An 18,211-nucleotide genomic window follows, 5' to 3' on the forward strand; every position below is an offset into this window, starting at 1 on the left:
TGCATGTTTGTAAAGCATGTGTGTTTTCTGCTGGTTTGGGGTAGAGTGTTCTATAAATGTCAGTTATGTCAAATTGGTTAATAAGGTTGTTTAGATCTTCTTCTGATTTTCTGTTTGTTTTATTTTGAAAAAAGGCTGTTGAATTCCTTTTCTTCTTTTTTTTTTTTTTTTTTAAAGATTTTATTTATTCATTTGAGAGAGAGAGTGACCAAGAAAGAAAGAGAACACAATTTGGGGAGGGGAGGAGACAAGGGCAGCAGGAGAGGGAGAAGCAGACTCCCCCACTGAGCAGGGAGCTGGAGGCAGGGCCTGATCTGGGGACCCCGAGATCATGACCTGAGCTGAAGGCAGACACTTAACCTGACTGAGCCACCCCAGGTGCCCAAGGCTGTTGAATTCTACAATTATAATTGTTTATTTGTCTTTCTCTTTTTAGTATTTTTGGTTTTTGCTTCATGTATTTTGAATATTTGTTGTTAGGTATAATTACATTAAAGGCATTAAAGTTGGGCAGCCTGGGTGGCTCAGTGGTTTAATGCCGCCTTCAGCCCAGGGCCTTGATCCTGGAGAACCAGGATCGAGTCCCATGTCGGGTTCCCTGCATGGAGCCCTCTGTCTGTGTGTCTCTGCCTCTTTCTTGTCTCTCATGAATAAATAAATAAAATATTAAAAAAAAAATAAAGGCATTAAGTTTTCTTAGTGAATAGACCTTGTTGCAGTCACTCTCTTTTTCCTTGGTAATATTCTTTGTTTTGAAATCTATTTTGATACCTTGTAGTATTTTTAAAAAAACAATTTTTTTTAAAGATTTTATTTATTTATTCATGAAAGACACAGAGAAAGAGGCAGAGACTTGGGCAGAGGGAGAAGCAAGCTCCCCACAAGGAGCCTGGGACTCGATCATAGGACCCCGGGACTCGATCATAGGACCCCGAGATCACGAGCTGAGCTAAAGGCAGATGCTTAACCACTGAGCCACCCAGGCATCCCTAAAAAACATTCCTTCTGGGGCACCTGGGTGGCACAGTTGGTTGAGCATCTGACTCTTGGTTTTACCTCAGGTTGTGATCTCAGGGGTTGTGAGATACAGCCCCACACCAGGCTCTGCTCTCAGCGCAGAGTCTGTTTGAGATTCTCTCTCTCCCTCTCACTGTGCCCCTCCGACTCATGCATGCATGTGCATGCTTTCTCTCTCTTACTTTTTTTTTTTTAAGATTTTATTTATTTATTCATGAGAGACACAATGAGAAAGAGAGGGGCAGAGACAGGCAGAAGCAGGCTCCATGCAGGGAGCCTGATGTGGGACTTGATCCCGGGACTCCAGGATCACGTTACTCCAGGATCACGCCCTGGGCGGAAGGCAGGCACTAAACTGCTGTGCCACTAAGGGATCCCCTCTCTCTTAAATAAATAAATAAATCTTTAAAAAAAGAATCCTATCCAAAAAATAAAAAAATAAAAAAAAAAGAATCCTATCTGGGCACCTGAGTGGCTCAGTGGTTGAGTGTCTGTCTTTGGCTCAGGTTGTGATCCTGGGGTCCTGAGATCGAATCCTCCATCGGGCTCCCCATAGAGAGCCCACTTCTCCCTCTGCCTATGTCTCCGCCTTTCTTTTTGTGTTTTTCATGAATTAAAAATTGAAAAAAATATTTTTTTAAAAAGAATCCTATCTGATAATCATTGACATGATTAGATTTACTCTGCCATTTTACTATTATTTTATTTTTCCTTCTTAGTTTTTAGTATACTGTCCCCTCTCTGCTGCCTTCTTTTGAATAATTTGAGAGTTTTGGAGTATATTTTATTTCATTTATATTTTAGTTCATTTCTCTTTACCACCTGGAGTATAGTAATATTGAATGCTTTAAAGTTTTTGTCTGATGAGTTTAACATCTGGATAATCTTAAGGATGGCAACTGTTGATTGTCTTTTCCCATAAGAATTTCTCACATTTTCCTGGGTCATTGTTTATTGAGAAATTTAAAGTTGTATTATTCTGAACATTTTAAATATTACGTTGTTTTAGGCTCTGTTTTTCTGTTACAAACCTCTGGAGAATGGTAATTCCTTTCTTCCTTCCTGCCTGCCTTCCTTGCTTCCTTGCTTCCTTCCTTGCTTCCAAGCAACCCAGCTGTCCTCAGATTATATGTCCTCTCTTACCTTCTGTAGGTGTTGGTTCAATAATCAGTTGTTTTCAAAGCCCCTGCTCTACTGTTTTGGGTTTGTTTCATGCATGTGCCACTCAAGGTTATTAGCTTGAGATGTGAGCTGTGGTTCAGTTCTCAAAGCCTTTACTGTGTTGGTTGGGAATGTCCTAAGTATGCAGAGCTCCAGGATGAGCCCATGCCTTGTGTGGGAATTAGGGTATTCCCTTCTCCTGTTCTGTTCTCTCTGGAATACCACCCCTCCTACCCCCCGGCCTTCAGTGTCCTTTTTTTCATATCTTGGCTAGAAAGATAGGAGTTTTTCTCAGAATTGTATCTGTTCCTTACAGTGGTATAGTTCCTCAATCAGGGTCTGCTTTTTAGTCAAAATGGTAAGAAAACCCTCCAGAAAACTTCTATGTGAGAATTTAGCCAACTACAATGTTAAAGAGAACAGTCCACATGATTGACTTCACTTATTAGTCCCAACTGCCTAGTTCAAGGAACCCCAGGACTATTCTCAAGGCTTGATACTTTGCTGGAAGAACTTGCATAATTCACTGAAAACTGTTCTACTCATGATTATGGGAAGGATACAGGGAAAAGGTACAGATGATGATTAGCCAAGGGAAGAGACAGATAGGGCAGTTAAGGTAAAGTGCCAAACACAGACCTTCTGTCTTCCTCTCTCCATGATGTAGGCTAGTGTTAAATATCAATATTAGTGCGTGTAGCATTTATCAGTATTTCATTTCTTTATTGCTAAATAGTATTCCATTGTATGCATATGCCACATTTTGTTTATCCATTCATCAATTGATGGACATTGGAATTATTTTCACTTTTTGCCTATTATGAATAATGCCACTGTGAACATCTGTGTACACACTTTGGGAAGTTGGTTTTTGTACTTTTGTCCACAGGTTTTAGTTGGAACCAGCCAGAGGGAGAGAGGCTCTTGGGTCTGTTCTTTCTTCACCAAGTCTCTTTTAGTCAATTTTACTTTTATTTTTTTATTTTTTAAAGATTTTATTTATTTAAGAAAGATAGCGCGTGTGCAAGCACACATGAGCAGGGTGGGGGGCAGAAGGAGAAACATACTATACTCCCTGCTGAGTAGGGAGCCCAGTCACAGGACCCCAGGATTGTGACCTGTGCCAAAGGCAGGGGCTTAACTGACTGAGCCACCCAGGTGCCCACACTTGGTCAAGTTTAGATTATGAAATTGAATTGAGCCTGAGATTCATAGAATTCATGGAAGCGTGAATTAACCCACAAATTTTAGTTCAAAATCATTTGTGTTTTTCTTCGACTTAGGCAAAATTCTAGATTTTGGTGTAGCTTTTTTTTGTAGTCATTTAAAAAATTACTATAAGGGGATTTATCACAGGTAATCTGGGGTAGGCTATTTAACAAATGTTTTATGACTAGTATTTGGAACCTCTGTGTTGACTAGTTCCATAATTGGAGTTTGTTTTTTGAACCAAATAAGTAAGTAGATGTGAGTAGAACACAGCAAACCAGTATGAATCCATTGGTGAGGGTAAATGTATAAGCATTGCTCTGTCCAAATGTGTAGTCAGTCCTCAAAGGGAAATCATACACCTACCTCAGACCTTTGGATCTGATAATTACAAGATGATGTGTAGTCTGAATTAATGATTTAGAGAACTGTATATATGTGAATGTAGTTTATGAAGAACTACTGCAGCAGTCAGGAGTTGAAGGAGTTAAGGAGACTAATGAAGGATTGTTTTACTAGAGTAGACAAGATGTGGTTTGGATTACGTGAATAGTGCTGGAGAGAATATACTGATTTGAGATACATATTTCAAGACTTGCTGTTGGATTGATGGGGGAGGTAAAAGGAAGGAGGAAATAAATGATTTCTGGATTTCTGGATTGCATAGCTGCCATTTACTATAGAAAAGAACTGAGGAATTAAACTGGGCAAGTGAGGAACTGATAAAGGATTCACTAAGTGTATACTTGTGGGTTCAAAAAAACGTTTTGAAAAAAAAAATTTTGAACCTCAAGAGGGGTGAGAAAGTATTCAGATGCAGGACATGGTTATGTTGTAAATCTCAAGATAGCAGTTAAAAGGTAACATGATCTGGAGCTGCAGAGTAGGTATGCATTGCCAGAGATAAATACCTAATACCTGCCTTGGACGTTAGTGAGTAAAGAGTTCTCCTGGTGTGTTATAGAATCCAAGAATCCACTCTTTTCCTGTCATGATAATATACTTATGTCACAAGTCTAGGTTAATAAGGTAGGTACTGAAGACAGTTATTTAAATATAAATTTTTACTGTTAGAAAATTAAAACAAAAGTGTATATCCTCCAGCTAAATTGTAAATGGTCCTCCTACCCCACACTGTTTTGAAGTCAATCTTAGGCATTTTATTATTTCAGCATTGTAGTATATATCTAAGAGCTAAGAACTCAAGAGACTAGGTACAAATTAGACATTGTGGCTTGATAGGAAGAAAACAACTAAACACAAGTATGCATACTATGGGTAAAACATACATAGAACAGTTTGTAAGTCAAATGCTTATGTGTGCTGTGACATCATTCTTGCTAATCCTTACTATTGTCACCCATTACTACTTCTTTCCCTTGTCTTTTGTACAGGTTTTTTCCCTTCGTCAGTTGTGGCAGCCACTGATATTTACAATGTACTTTTATGGCATTAGTGTAGGACTTCAAGCTTTCCTTCTAAAGTAGCCATTGCTTTTAGTGCCTGCCCCCTACCCCCCCAAGTTTTCTTTCTTTTTAAAAAATTTTTAAAAATAATTTCAATTAACATAGCATATTATTGGTTTCAGAGGTAGAGTTCAGTGAATCATCAGTCTTATATGACACCCAGTGCTCATTACATCATGTGCCCTCCTTTTTTTTTTTTTTAATTAATTTTTATTGGTGTTCAATTTACCAACATACAGAAAAACACCCAGTGCTCATCCCGTCAAGTGTTCACCTCAGTGCCCGTCACCCATTCCCCTCCAACACCCGCCCTCCTCCCCTTCCACCACCCCTAGTTCGTTTCCCCGAGTTAGGAGTCTTTATGTTCTGTCTCCCTTCCTGATATTTCCCAACATTTCTTTTCCCTTCCTTTATATTCCCTTTCACTATTATTTATATTCCCCAAATGAATGAGAACATACACTGTTTGTCCTTCTCCGATTGACTTATTTCCCTCAGCATCATGTGCCCTCCTTAATGTCCATCACCCAGTTACCCCATCCCCTTACCTCCCTCCCCTCCAGCAGCCCTCAGTTTGTTTCCTGTGATTAGGAGTCTCTTATGGTTTGTCTCCTTCTCTGATTTTGTCTTCATTTTTTTTCCTCTCTTCCCCTAAGATTCTCTGTTTTGTTTATTAAATTCCACATATAAGTGAGATCATATGATAATTGTCTTTCTCTGATTGACTTATTTTGCTTAGCATAATACCCTGTAGTTCCAGCCATGTTACTGCAAATGACAAGATTTCTTTTTTTTTTTTTTTTTGATGGCTGAGTAGTAGTCCATTGTGTGTGTGTGTATACACACATCTTTATCCACTTATCTGTTGATGAATATCTGGGGTCTTTCCATAGTTTGGCTCTTGTGGACATTGCTGCTATAAACATTGGGGTGCAGGTACCCCTTTGGTTCACTACATTTTTATCTTTTCCCCCAAGTTTTCTTAACCTGCCTTGTTCATCCTTAGCTGTATTACCTTGACTTTTCTTATTTCTGCTAGTAGAGAAAGAGTTTTTAGGAAAGGAGAAAAATAACAAAATAATTATTTTCTGAGACCGTATTCTCTTACTAGTTTTTCTTTCCACTCATAAGTAGAAGATGAGGGGTGCCTGGATGGCTTAGTAAGGTTAAGTGTCTGCCTTCTGCTTGGGTCATGATCCTTAGGGTCCTGGCATTGAGCTCCACATTGGGCTCCCTGATTAGCAGGGAGTTTGCTTCTCCCTCTCTCTCTGTCTCCACCTGTGCTCTTTCTCTGTCAAATAAATAAAAAACCTTAGAAAAAATTAGTAGACCAAAGAAATTAGGAAGATTTTTGGTTTTATGAATTTATCATTCACAGATTGAGTATTTTCTGAATTATATCACTCATGAGTGGTCCCAAGGGCTCTTGATATATAATAATAATTTTGGTGAGGCATGAATTTGAATCTTGTACACCGTAAAATTGATGTGGGAGAATAAGTTATGCACTAATAAGAGAGTAGCCAGCTACCTAGCCTTTAAATTCCTATCATTGGGCAGCCCCAGTGGCGCAGCGGTTTGGTGCCACCTGCAGCCTGGGATGTGATCCTGGAGACCCAGGATCGAGTACCACGTCCGGCTCCCTGCATGGAGCCTGCTTCTCCCTCAGCCTGTGTCTCTGCCTCTCTTGTGTATTGGCAGATGTGAGGCCAGGCAGACGATGTGATTGAGGGTTTCTTGCAAGTAAAGTTTATCTATTTATTTACAACATCATGGCCCCAATTAAAAGGATAGTCTCTTGGCATTCCTCACCCTTTCCTCTCTCCTCAGCCCCTTTTGTAAACTAGTCACATTATTTCAGTCACAAAATGTTATAGCTAGAAAAGATAATTGGGATATTATCATTATTTCTCATTTTATTTTTTTAATTTTTTAAATTAAAAAAATTTTTTTTATATCTCATTTTATTATTGAAGAATTAAGGCCCATGGAAATTGGTCAAGGTCATACCACTGGTTCTGTGAAACTAGAAACCCAGGCTAATTGCTTCTAGTTTTTATTCGTATATCATACTGCCTGTATATCCCTAGTTTTTCCTACTCTTCTGATTAGTCTATTTGCTCTCTTTTTCAAATTAAACTTATATTATATGCTGACATATAATAACTTTAGGATAGTTGCTGTCTGTTAATTGCTTTCTGGAAGAATTTGAAACAAAAACTTCAGCCATTATAATAACTAGGCTTCTGAAAGGGCCAGTACATTTTTTTTTTTTAAAGTAGGCTCTACACTGGGTGGAGCCTCCAGTGGGGCTTGAACTCATGATCCTGAGATCAAGACTAAGCTGAGATCAAGAGCCAGACATTTAACTGACTGAACCACCCAATGGCCAGTACATTTTTAAAGAACTTATAGTATGGAATATTTTAATATTTTAATAGATATTTATGTTGTTTTGTAGAGCTCCAGTTTCTTCCCTAACAAGGAATTGTTTTTCTGGTTTTTTTTTTTTTTTTTTTTTTTTTTTTTTTTTTAATGTTTCAGTCTTGTGTCCCAAGTAAGCTCCTTTAAAGTTGGAATTGTAAGCTTTGTGCAGTGGCAGTATCGTAGCCAATGAGGTTTATCTGAGGTGCGATTATTGCTAATTAAAGTTGGAATTGTAAAGAATCCTGGGAACCATCTAGCAAACACCATGTTCAGTAAACATTTGCCAGGTTGAAATTTTACCTTTTTGAAGGAGTCCCAGTTGAATTTGATTAGTATGAATATATTTACTTATGAACAAAATAATCTCTCTCACATGGATTAAAAATATGTTTTAGCTCATCTCATACCAGAAACTAATCCTAGCACCTATTTTTTTTCCCCATCTGTTCTTATTTAAATGTGTAGCAAGGGAAATAAAAGTCAACATTTTCTACTACTTTTCAGCAGAAATCATTATCTCTGCATAGTAGGTCATTGGACTGTTTGCCAAGCTGAATTGCTTTACAGTGATTTATTAGAAAGAACTCAGTTTAAGAGTGAAGAACATTGTTGATTACATTGATAACCATATTTATCTAAAAATTAGTTGACTTTGAGTTCAGCCTGTGTTTTCTTTTTCTACCCATTGCAGTCTACTCTCAAGCACACAAACCTTGTAGGGATGTCAAAAAGGATTAATAATGAGAAAACAAAAACCCTCAACTGCTTGCATATTGACAGAAAAGAATATCCATATCCATTGTGATTTAGCTTCATGGTAGTGTGAGTTCATTATGGATCAAAGGGAGGCTAGTAAGCCTTAGGGTCCATAGCTGGTGGCTTTATGATGGCTCCTTGAAATCGAAATGCATGGGAGGAATATTAAAGACTATTCACTGTATCCACATTTAACTCCAAACTGCTTTAATAGTTTTAGTATGCCACATAATTAAGGTATCGTAACTGCTGTCTGAAATGTTTGACTATTTAGCTGAGTTTAACTGTGCATTTTTAGACAAAGATATTTTGGGCTTAACTTAAATTCTAAAGAAGAAATGAATGTTTTATAAAGCAAAGCAGGAGGAGGGCACTAATTTGAATTGTGGATATTGCTGGGAGGGAAAGGGAGAGGTTATTTTTTGACTTTATTGTTAAAATTAAAAGTTTTTTTTTCTTTCTTTCATTTTCTTGGGATGCATTCCAAATCCAGAAGGTAAGAAGTATTATTTTATTCTAAGGAAGTGTATACAATGATAAGTGTCTTCTATAAGTTTAATTGAACTCACCTTTGGATGCATGATTTTTATTTTATAAAATTAAATAGTCCAGAAACTAAATAAGCATGAGATTCTTATGTAAATATTTATTAAATGTGCTCTTTTTGTCTTTGCTGTTTGTAATAATCATTATTTGGTCATAGTTTTAGAAACCAATCAACATTTAATTTTGTTAAAATTTTATCATTTGACTTACTACCATTGGGCTGCCTAGTGTTCTGCAGAAAATATTTCAAGTTGAAAAATGTGTGAGTTAACATTTGCTTTATGACTGTATGATTGAAAATATATGTTTCTGCTTTGATTTAGAGAGAATATTGGTAAATTCTCTATGGGAATGACACCAGGCTAGAATAGGTTAAAATGAATAGTTTGGATCTTTTACTGAATTGGCTTTTTTCTGTGTTGACATAGCTATTCATTCATTCATTCATTCATTCATTCATTCATTTACTTACTTGCTTACAAGTATTCTATTTTTAGTTTGTTTTCTTCACCAATATTTCTTTTACCCTAAATATGTCCTCATATGCAACCCTCTGTACCTCTTTAGTTTAGAGACATTTGCTTATTGTTCATGAACTTGGCCCAGCCAGTTAAGACAAGTGAGCGTCCTGATGAGCTGAAACAACGGCAGTTGATGATACTGTTTTATATGCAGTAGTTACAGAGTGACCTTTCTTAAGAGGATTGCGTTTCTCTTAAAGTCTGTATTTTTTTTTTTTACTATGTATTTCTCATAAGATTGAAAAGCAAAATGTTTTAGTTAATAGTAGAAATGGCTATTGGCTAAGATAGGAGTCAGATAGTTTATGCATATTATTTATTTAATCTTAAACCCTCTGAAGTCTTTATTTCATAGCTAAAGACATAGAATCAATGAGAAGTTATATAACTAGTTAGTGATAAAACTTGAATCCACATCTGTCTGACTCTAAAATATGTCTCACTTTTGCCTCACTTTTGAGTGGGTTGAGGAGATTGAGTAAGGCTCTGAAAGAAATCTTTTGTATTTCTCGGGTGAAAAGTTACGGTGTTCTCCGAAGTCCTTCTCTATTGAGAGTTTGTGATTTCCAATCTAAATAAAATTGAACCTTGTTGTTCCATTTATTTACTTTAAAGCAGGATCTATCAATCAGTTAATCAAATAAAACAGAACCACTGGACCATATTTTTCCTGTTTGGTTTTTTTCCCCTTTGGTTGAAATGGTTTTGCTCACATCTCAATGGTACTGGACAAAGCATGCTTTTGAAAAAACAATAGTGGGGAAACGGCAATAATGGGAAGATAAAGACGAGAGGATAGATAGGCTACACAAATTTTTCAGAGTCTGTGTTTATTTCTGTGACCTCCTTCTCCAGGTCCTAGATTACTCTTCTACTTGTTTTGTGCCCTTTTACTACTCTACTGATCCACACCTTTCATTTTGGGGTTCCAACTAGGCTTCTCCAAAAATGCTTGTTTAAAAATTTCCCTGCATACCCATTCTTTCTCCAGTGATTCTTTCGCATTTGTTTCATATTATGTTTGGGGAGGAAAATAGTTTGAAGAAGCGAATTCATTAAACTATGGATACATCAGATTGCTACCTTTTCTTTTTTTAAATCTCAGTATCCTTTTTTTTTTTTAAGATTTTTATTTATTTATTCATGAGAGAAAGAGGCAGAGACACAGGCAGAGGGAGAAGCAGGCTCCATGCAGGGAGTCTGACGTGACTGAAGGCAGTGCTAAACCACCCAGGCTGCCCAGATTGCTACCTTTTTTTTTTTTTTTTAAAGGATTTATTTATTTATTCATGAGAGACACAGAGAGAGGGGTGGTGGGCAGAGACACAGACAGAAGGAGAAGCAGGCTCCCCTCAGGAAGCCCAGTGTGAGACTGGATCCTGGATCCTGGATCCTGGGATCACGCCATGAACTGAAGGCAGATGCTTAACTGCTGAGCCACCTAGGCATCCCAGATTGCTTTTTTTTTTTTTTTTTTTAAGATTTTATTTATTTATTCATGAGAGACACAGAGAAAGAGAGGCAGAGACACAGGCAGAGGGAAAAGCAGGCTCCATGCAAGGAGCCCGATGTGGGGCTCAATCCCAGGTCTCCAGGATCACACCCTGGGGCGAAGGCAGGCGCCAAACCGCTGAGCCACCAGGGATCCCCCCAGTAATTACCTTTTTTTTTTTTTTAATTTTTTTTATTTATGATAGTCACAGAGAGAGAGAGAGAGAGAGGGGCAGAGACACAGGCGGAGGGAGAAGCAGGCTCCATGCACCGAGAGCCCGACGTGGGATTCGATCCCGGGTCTCCAGGATCGTGCCCTGGGCCAAAGGCAGGCGCCAAACCGCTGCGCCACTCAGGGATCCCCCAGTAATTACCTTTTTAAAAGTAGATAGTTGTTACTGAAATTAATTTCTTCTTGGAAGAATTGCTGGTAACATGACCGAGAGAGAGCAAGCTAAAGACTTTAATGAAAGGGTTTCTTTCAAAAAACAAAAACAAAAACAAAAAACTATTTATTTATTTGTTTGTTTGTTTATTTATTTAAATGAAGGGGTTTCTAAGAATACAACAATTTCCAGTGAATTAAAAACCTACCAAGACTATTTATTCATTTAGTGATTTCTAAACTCCCTATTTTTCAACATAAGGGTGCTGTTGAGTTCATTTGTTCTGGGTGCTCTGTCAGGTAAGCATGCCATAAAAATCAGTTCTTAAAGTTAGTTTGTATGTGGATAATGAATACTGTGCATGTGTGTCTGTATAGATATATGTATAAATGTATCACGTAAGTTAAAGATTATTACATGTTTATTATTTTTGTACATTTAAAATTGACCTGAAATAGGGCATCCAAGCATCTGTTTGGGGAACTGGATGACTCTACATTTCTTTTAACCTTGGAAGTCTGAGTCTGTTATTTAATCCTATTGAAATTCAAAGGATTGAGCTCTGAAGGATAAATATAGAGTGTGTAATAGTTTAGTCAGAGATAGGGAAGCTGATTAATTGAGGCCTAGTTTTGACAAGCCTGTTCTGTAGGAAGGAGTACAGAAAAATGAACAAGAGATTGGGATTAAAGATTAGGCTGGGTAATGTATTACAAGGGGAAATATCAGTAAGAATAAATAAAGGAGACTGGTGAAATCTCTTAAAGCTTTTTATCAGCAGCTTGAAATGGGCATAATATATGTGTTGCCGAAGCAGGCACTAAAGTGGGAATAATACTGGAGGACATTGGTGAATTTTAAGGATGAACTGTAAAGTTATTTAAATTTCTTTAGATTGGTTGCAAGAGGGGATGCCAGTGAGGAGAGAATCACAAATATGAAAAGGAGTAGACTTTAGGATTTTATGAAGAGGCCTAAAATACTCAAAGAGCTGTCCTATGGAGTAATGAAGAAATAATGTTAAATTTTTTTCTCCTACTCACAAAGATAAATATTGCAGGGTCATTTAGGAAAATTCAAAGTACAGAAAATCACAGATTTTTCCACCATGATAGCCACTGATTTCCAGCATAAAATCAAAACTAAACATGGAGTTTTAGGAAGAGACAAACTTGGCTTAGCTTAAGGAAGAATTTATGAATAACTGGAAATGCTTGAGGACATAGTTAGCCTCTACCACCTTATATGCTTGTGTGACAGACTGGACGATTACCTATTGATGATGTTTTAGGAGGAGTCATAAGCATCTGTAGTAAATGGACGAGATGACCAGTGAAGCTCGTGGTCAACCTGTGGATTTGTCTGATTCTTATCTGTAGATGTTGCATACCTGAGAGTATGGTAAAGAACAAGTAAGAGTTATAGGATTATATTTGACCTAGCAAGCCTGAGTTTGGCTATACACAAAGGAATTGAGAGTAGGAACTTGAATAGATCTATTGATCCCGATATTCCTAGCAGCAGTAGTCATGATAGGCAAAAGACAGAAACAACCCAGATGTCTACTAATGGATGAATGGATGAACAAAATGTGGCATATACATTCAGTGGAGTATTTTTTTTAAAGATTTATTTATTCATGAGAGACACACAGAGAGAGGCAGAGACATAGGCAGAAAGAGAAGCAGGCTCCCCATGGGAGCACAATGTGGGACTTGATCCCAGGACCCCGGGATCATGACCTGAGCCAAAAGCAGATGCTCAACCACTGAGCCACCCAGGTGCCCCCATTCAATGGACTATTATTCAGGCTTAACAAGGAAGGAAATCTAATATGCTACAACATGGATGAACTTAAAAGACACTGTAGTAAGTGAAGTAAACCAGGCACAAGAAGGGAAATATTGTAATTCCACTTACAGGAGTCCTATATATAGAGCCAGAAAGTAGAAGAATGGTTGCCAAGGGTTGGATGTAGGGGAAAGATAGAGAGGTATTTAATGGGCATAGAGTTTGAGATTTGCAAGCTATCTTTTTTTTTTTTAAAGATAGAATTTCTTTCTTTTTTTTTTTTTTTTTTTAAGATTTCTATTTACTTATTAGAGACAGAGAGAGAGAGAGAGAGAGAGAGAGAGAGAGAGAGGGAGGCAGAGACACAAGCAGGCTCCATGCAGGGAGCCCGACCTGGGAATCGATCCCGAGGCTCCAGGATCATGCCCCGGGCTGTGAAGGTGGCACTAAACCGCTAAGCCACTGGGGCTGCCCTCTTTATTTTTTTTAAAATATATTTTATTTATTTATTCATGAGAGACACAGAGAGAGTGAGAGGCAGAGACACAGGTAGAGGGAGAAGCAGGCTCCATGCAGGGAGCCTGACATGGGACTTGATCCCAGGTCCCCAGGATCACACCCTGGGCTGAAGGCGGTGCTAAACCGCTGAGCCACCTGGGCTGCCCAAGTTTTGCAAGATTTCTAGCACTCGGTTGTATAAACAATGTGAAGGTAAGGTACTTAAGTGTAAGTGAAGTGTACACTTAGAACTGGTTGAGATGGTAAATTTTATATTTATAGTTTTTTTTTTTAAGATTTTATTTATTTATTCATAGACACACACAGAGAGAGGCAGAGACACAGGCAGAGGGAGAAGCAGGCTCCATGCAGGGAGCCTGATGTGGGACTCGATCCCAGGTCTCCAGGATCACACCCCAGGCTGCAGGCAGCGCCAAACCGCTGTGCCACCAGGGCTGACCTATTTATAGTTTATATATATATAGTTATTTATGCTTATGTTCAGTTCTTGAATTGATAGCAAAATTGCAAATATGATTAAAATTTTATTTTATTGCACATTTAAAATTTGTACCAACTTGCCTCATCTCTCTGATGGGAAGGAAATATCAGTTAATCATAAATGATTGTATAGTGTGTGCACGCACTATGAAATAGAGACACGTCATCTGGCTCTGCTCAGTGCCAGTCCCATTATTTTTATTATTTATTTTTTTAGAGAGAGTACATGTACATGCGTGCACAGCAGTGAGGGCAGGGGAATAAGGAGAAGGAGAAAGAGAGACTGGGCATGGAGCCCAACTAAGGGCTCAATCTCAGGGACCCAGAGATCATGAACTTAGCCCAAATCAAGAGTCAGACGCTTAACTGACTGAGCCATCCAGGTGTCCCCCTCCCCCCATTTTTACATTAAAATGTATACTTAAGAAACCTCTGCTTCCCTTTTTATATCACCAACACTTATTACCTTGAGTTTACATGATAGCTTCTTTGTAAATGTTCAGTGAATGAGAAACCAGATTAATTTTTTTTCCACATTGTCTTTTTTAAAATGTAGCTTTATTGGTCCTCCTGGGTGTCTCAGTTGATGGAACAACTGACTCTTGATTTCTACTCAGGTCATGATATTAAGACCTATGTCAGGCTCCATGCTCAGTATGGAGTTAGCTTGAGATTCCTTTTCTCCCTCTGCCTTTGCCCCTACCCCCCTCTCACACTTTCTCTCTCTCTAAAATAAATGACATTTTATTTTATTTTTTTATTTTTTTTAATAAATGACATTTTAAAGAACAGAAGCAAGTTTATTGAGATATGGTATACATTCTATAAACTTCACCCATTTTAAGTATACAATTCAGTGAGTTTTAGTAAATTTACTAGGTTGTGCAACTATCACCATAATGCAGTTTTAGAACATTTCCATCTCCCCATAAGATCACTCATGCATGTCTACAGTTAATAGAAGTTCCCATTGCTAAACCCTAGTCTTCCTTCTGTCTGTATATTGATCATTTCTGGATATTTCAAATAAATGGAATCATGTGGTTTGGGAGGTTAATTAATCTATATTGTAGCATTTATCAGTACTTACACTTTTTCATTAGTCCATATTCTTTTTGTAGTTTTCTCATACAATGCATGCTTTTAGCTTCTTATGTATTTGTTTGACATATTAATTTCAGACTTTAAGGAAAATTGCAAAAGTAGTGAAAATACTTTTTATGTAACTTTTGCTTAAATCCCCCAAATGTTAAAGTTTTATACTTTATCATTGTAATTTGTATTTCTTAAATGTCAGAATAAATTGTAGACATGATGCCCCATTCACCTTTCAACACTTCAGAGTATATTTTCAAAGTCAGGATACTAACATTGATATAATATTACTACTCTCTAATCAACAGGCTTTATTCGGATTTGGTAATTCTTCCACCAACGTCCTAATTCAGGCTCACACATTGCGTTTGCATTTAATTTTCATGTGTCTTTATAGCCTCCTTTAATGTGAAGTTGTTCTTTAGTCTTTGTCTTTCATGACCTTGGCATTTTTAAGAGTTCAGGCCAGCTCTTTTGTAGTCTGTCCCTCAAATTGAGTATGTCTGATGTTTTCTCACTATTAGATTCAGGTTGTGCTAGAGTAGGCTGGAGCAGAGGGTGTAGGAAAATGATCACGGGATCAGGTCATATGAATAATTCTGGACTTGATTCTAAGAACATTATGATAGTATGGGTGAATTTTAAAAATATATATTTTATTTATTTATACTGAGAGACACAGAGGGAGGCAGAGGGAGAAGCACGCTCCTTGTGGGGAGCCTGATACGGAACTCAGTCATAGGACCCCAGGAGCATGACCTGAGCCAAAAGCAGACGCTCAACCACTGAGCCACCCAGGTGTTCCACATGGGTGAATGTTAAGCCCAGCAAAGTGGCATGATCATATTTGTTTTTATTTTATTTTATTTTTTTTTATAAAGGATTTATTTTTTATTTATTTATTTATGATAGTCACAGAGAGAGAGAGAGAGAGAGAGAGAGAGAGGCAGAGACACAGGCAGAGGGAGAAGCAGGCTCCATGCACCGGGAGCCCGATGTGGGACTCCATCCCAGGTCTCCAGGATCGCGCCTTGGGCCAAAGGCAGGCGCCAAACCGCTGCGCCACCCAGGGATCCCTCATATTTGTTTTTAAAAGTTACCCCTGGCTTCGGGGTGGAGAATTGAGGGTGAAGGTGAATTTACTCTCACTTGAGATAGGAAACACTAAAACTGGGATCCCTGGGTGGCGCAGCGGTTTAGCGCCTGCCTTTGGCCCAGGGCGCGATCCCGGTCTCCGGGATCGAATCCCACATCGGGCTCCCGGTGCATGGAGCCTGCTTCTCCCTCTGCCTGTGTCTCTGCCTCTCTCTCTCTCTCTCTCTCTCTCTCTCTCTCTGTGACTATCATAAATTTAAAAAAAAAAAAAAAGAAAGAAACACTAAAACTTTTTGAGACTAGGCCAGAGGGGCAAGTTGTTGGGGTAATGATCACAGTTACTGAATATCTCCTCTGACACACTTTTATATATTATCTGTAATCTATGCAGATTACAAAGTAGATGGTATTACATCCATTTTACAGAGGAGAAAATGAAGATTAAAGGTATTTAAAGTGATTCGCCCATGGCCACTATCAGATCTGAATTCAGATGGGTGTGAATATCTAAGTCTGGCTCTTTTTGCTACATGGGGCTGTCCCCTTTCATTAGTTTGTTTGTTTATTTTTATGAGAGGCAAACTAAGAAACAGACTTTTTAATTTAATTTTTATTTTTAAAAAATTTTTAAAGATTTTATTCATTTATTTATGACAGACACACGGGGAGAGAGAGAGAGAGAGAGAGAGAGAGAGAGAGGCAGAGACACAGGCAGAGGGAGAAGCAGGCTCCATGTAGGGAGCCCGACATGGGAATCGATCCAGGGTCTCCAGGATCACACCCTGGGCTGAAGGCAGTGCTAAACCACTGGGCCACTGGGGCTGCTCAGAAACAGACTTTTTTTTTTTTTTTTTAAGATTTCATTTATTTATCCATGACAGAGAGAGAGAGAGAGAGAGAGGCAGAGACACAGGCAGAGGGAGAAGCAAGGCTCTGTGCAGGCAGCCCGATGTGGGACTCGATCCCGGGTCTCCAGGATCACGCCCTGGGCTGAAGGCGGCGCTAAACTGCTGAGCCACCAGGGCTGCCCGAGAAACAGACTTTTTAAAAAAGATTTTTATTCGTTTGAGAGAGAGAGAGAGCACAAGCATGGGGAGCAGTAGAGGCAGAGGAAGAGGGAGAGGTAGGTAGCTTCCTGTTGAGCTGGGAGCACAATGTGGGGCTTTATCCCAGCACTTGGAGATCATGACCTTAGCTGAAGGCAGACGCCTAACCATCTGAGCCACCCAGGGACCCCCATTAATTACTGTATTTAATGCTTCATCTGAGCAGTGTGATTACAAACCTCAGGTCTTTAGCCCTACTTGCCACTGGTGAGTAACCACTTTTCCGCAAAGAGGATTAAATAAGGCCATTGACAGTATAACTGAAGTTACTTCTGTTCTTGGGACTTGTGTATGAAACATCTTACCGTATTTCCTTACATGAGATAGATTTAGCCTAAAATTACTGCATTGCACTTGTTCCTTTCCTGACCCTCCTCCCCAACTCTGCTGTCTTGAGCATGGATAAGAAAAATTAGAAGCTTCATTGTCTCATGATAATTATGACATTTTTTTAAAAAGATTTGTTTACTTATGATAAACATAGAGCGAGGCAAAGACAAAGGAGGAGGGAGAAGCAGGCTCCATGCTGGGAGCCCGATGTGGGACTTGATCCCGGGACTCCAGGATTGCGCCCTGGGCCAAAGGCAGGCACCAAACCGCTGAGCCACCCAGGGATCCCCTAATTATGAATCTTTTGAAGTGTTTTTGCTTCAGCTGCTTTGGGTGTCAGGACTTCCGTCATACTGTACTGCACTTGACTTTGCCCTCCTCAATACCAGGGTATTGTTGTCCATTTAGATGGTACCTGTTTCTTTGAGTTATTCAGTTATTTTTATTTTATTATATAATTCTGGAGTTTTTGTCCTTGAAGATCTATTCCTGCCATTATGGGAAGTGTAGCCTATTGTACTTCTCTGCCATTGCTTCCATTTTTTGTAAAAATAAACTGCCAGGATGCTGGATTTTTATATTTTCCCAAAACCAAAACTAAAATTTTGTTTTAAACAGTACAGTGTTCCGGGAGTGCCTGTGTGGCTTAGTTGGTTGAACATCTTACTCTTTTTTTTTTTTTAAGTTATTTTTTTTAGATCGCGCCCTGGGCCAAAGGCAGGCGCCAAACCGCTGCGCCACCCAGGGATCCCCTTTTAAATAAATTTTATTTATTCATGAGAGACACAGAGAGAGAGAGAGAGAGAGAGAGAGAG

At 38.7% G+C, this 18,211-nt stretch overlaps 1 protein-coding gene and 1 pseudogene across 1 annotated transcript in view; both read left to right on the plus strand.

The window, feature by feature from the left end:
* The window catches only part of ASXL2 (ASXL transcriptional regulator 2), a 131,482-nt gene that overhangs the window by 55,960 nt on the left and 57,311 nt on the right, over window positions 1–18,211 (plus strand). The window lies entirely within an intron of this gene.
* LOC112908546 (U4 spliceosomal RNA) lies at window positions 7,438–7,591 on the plus strand (annotated as a pseudogene).

The sequence above is a fragment of the Vulpes vulpes genome, chromosome 8 (assembly GCF_048418805.1).
Source record: "Vulpes vulpes isolate BD-2025 chromosome 8, VulVul3, whole genome shotgun sequence".
Classification (NCBI taxonomy): Eukaryota; Metazoa; Chordata; class Mammalia; order Carnivora; family Canidae; genus Vulpes; species Vulpes vulpes.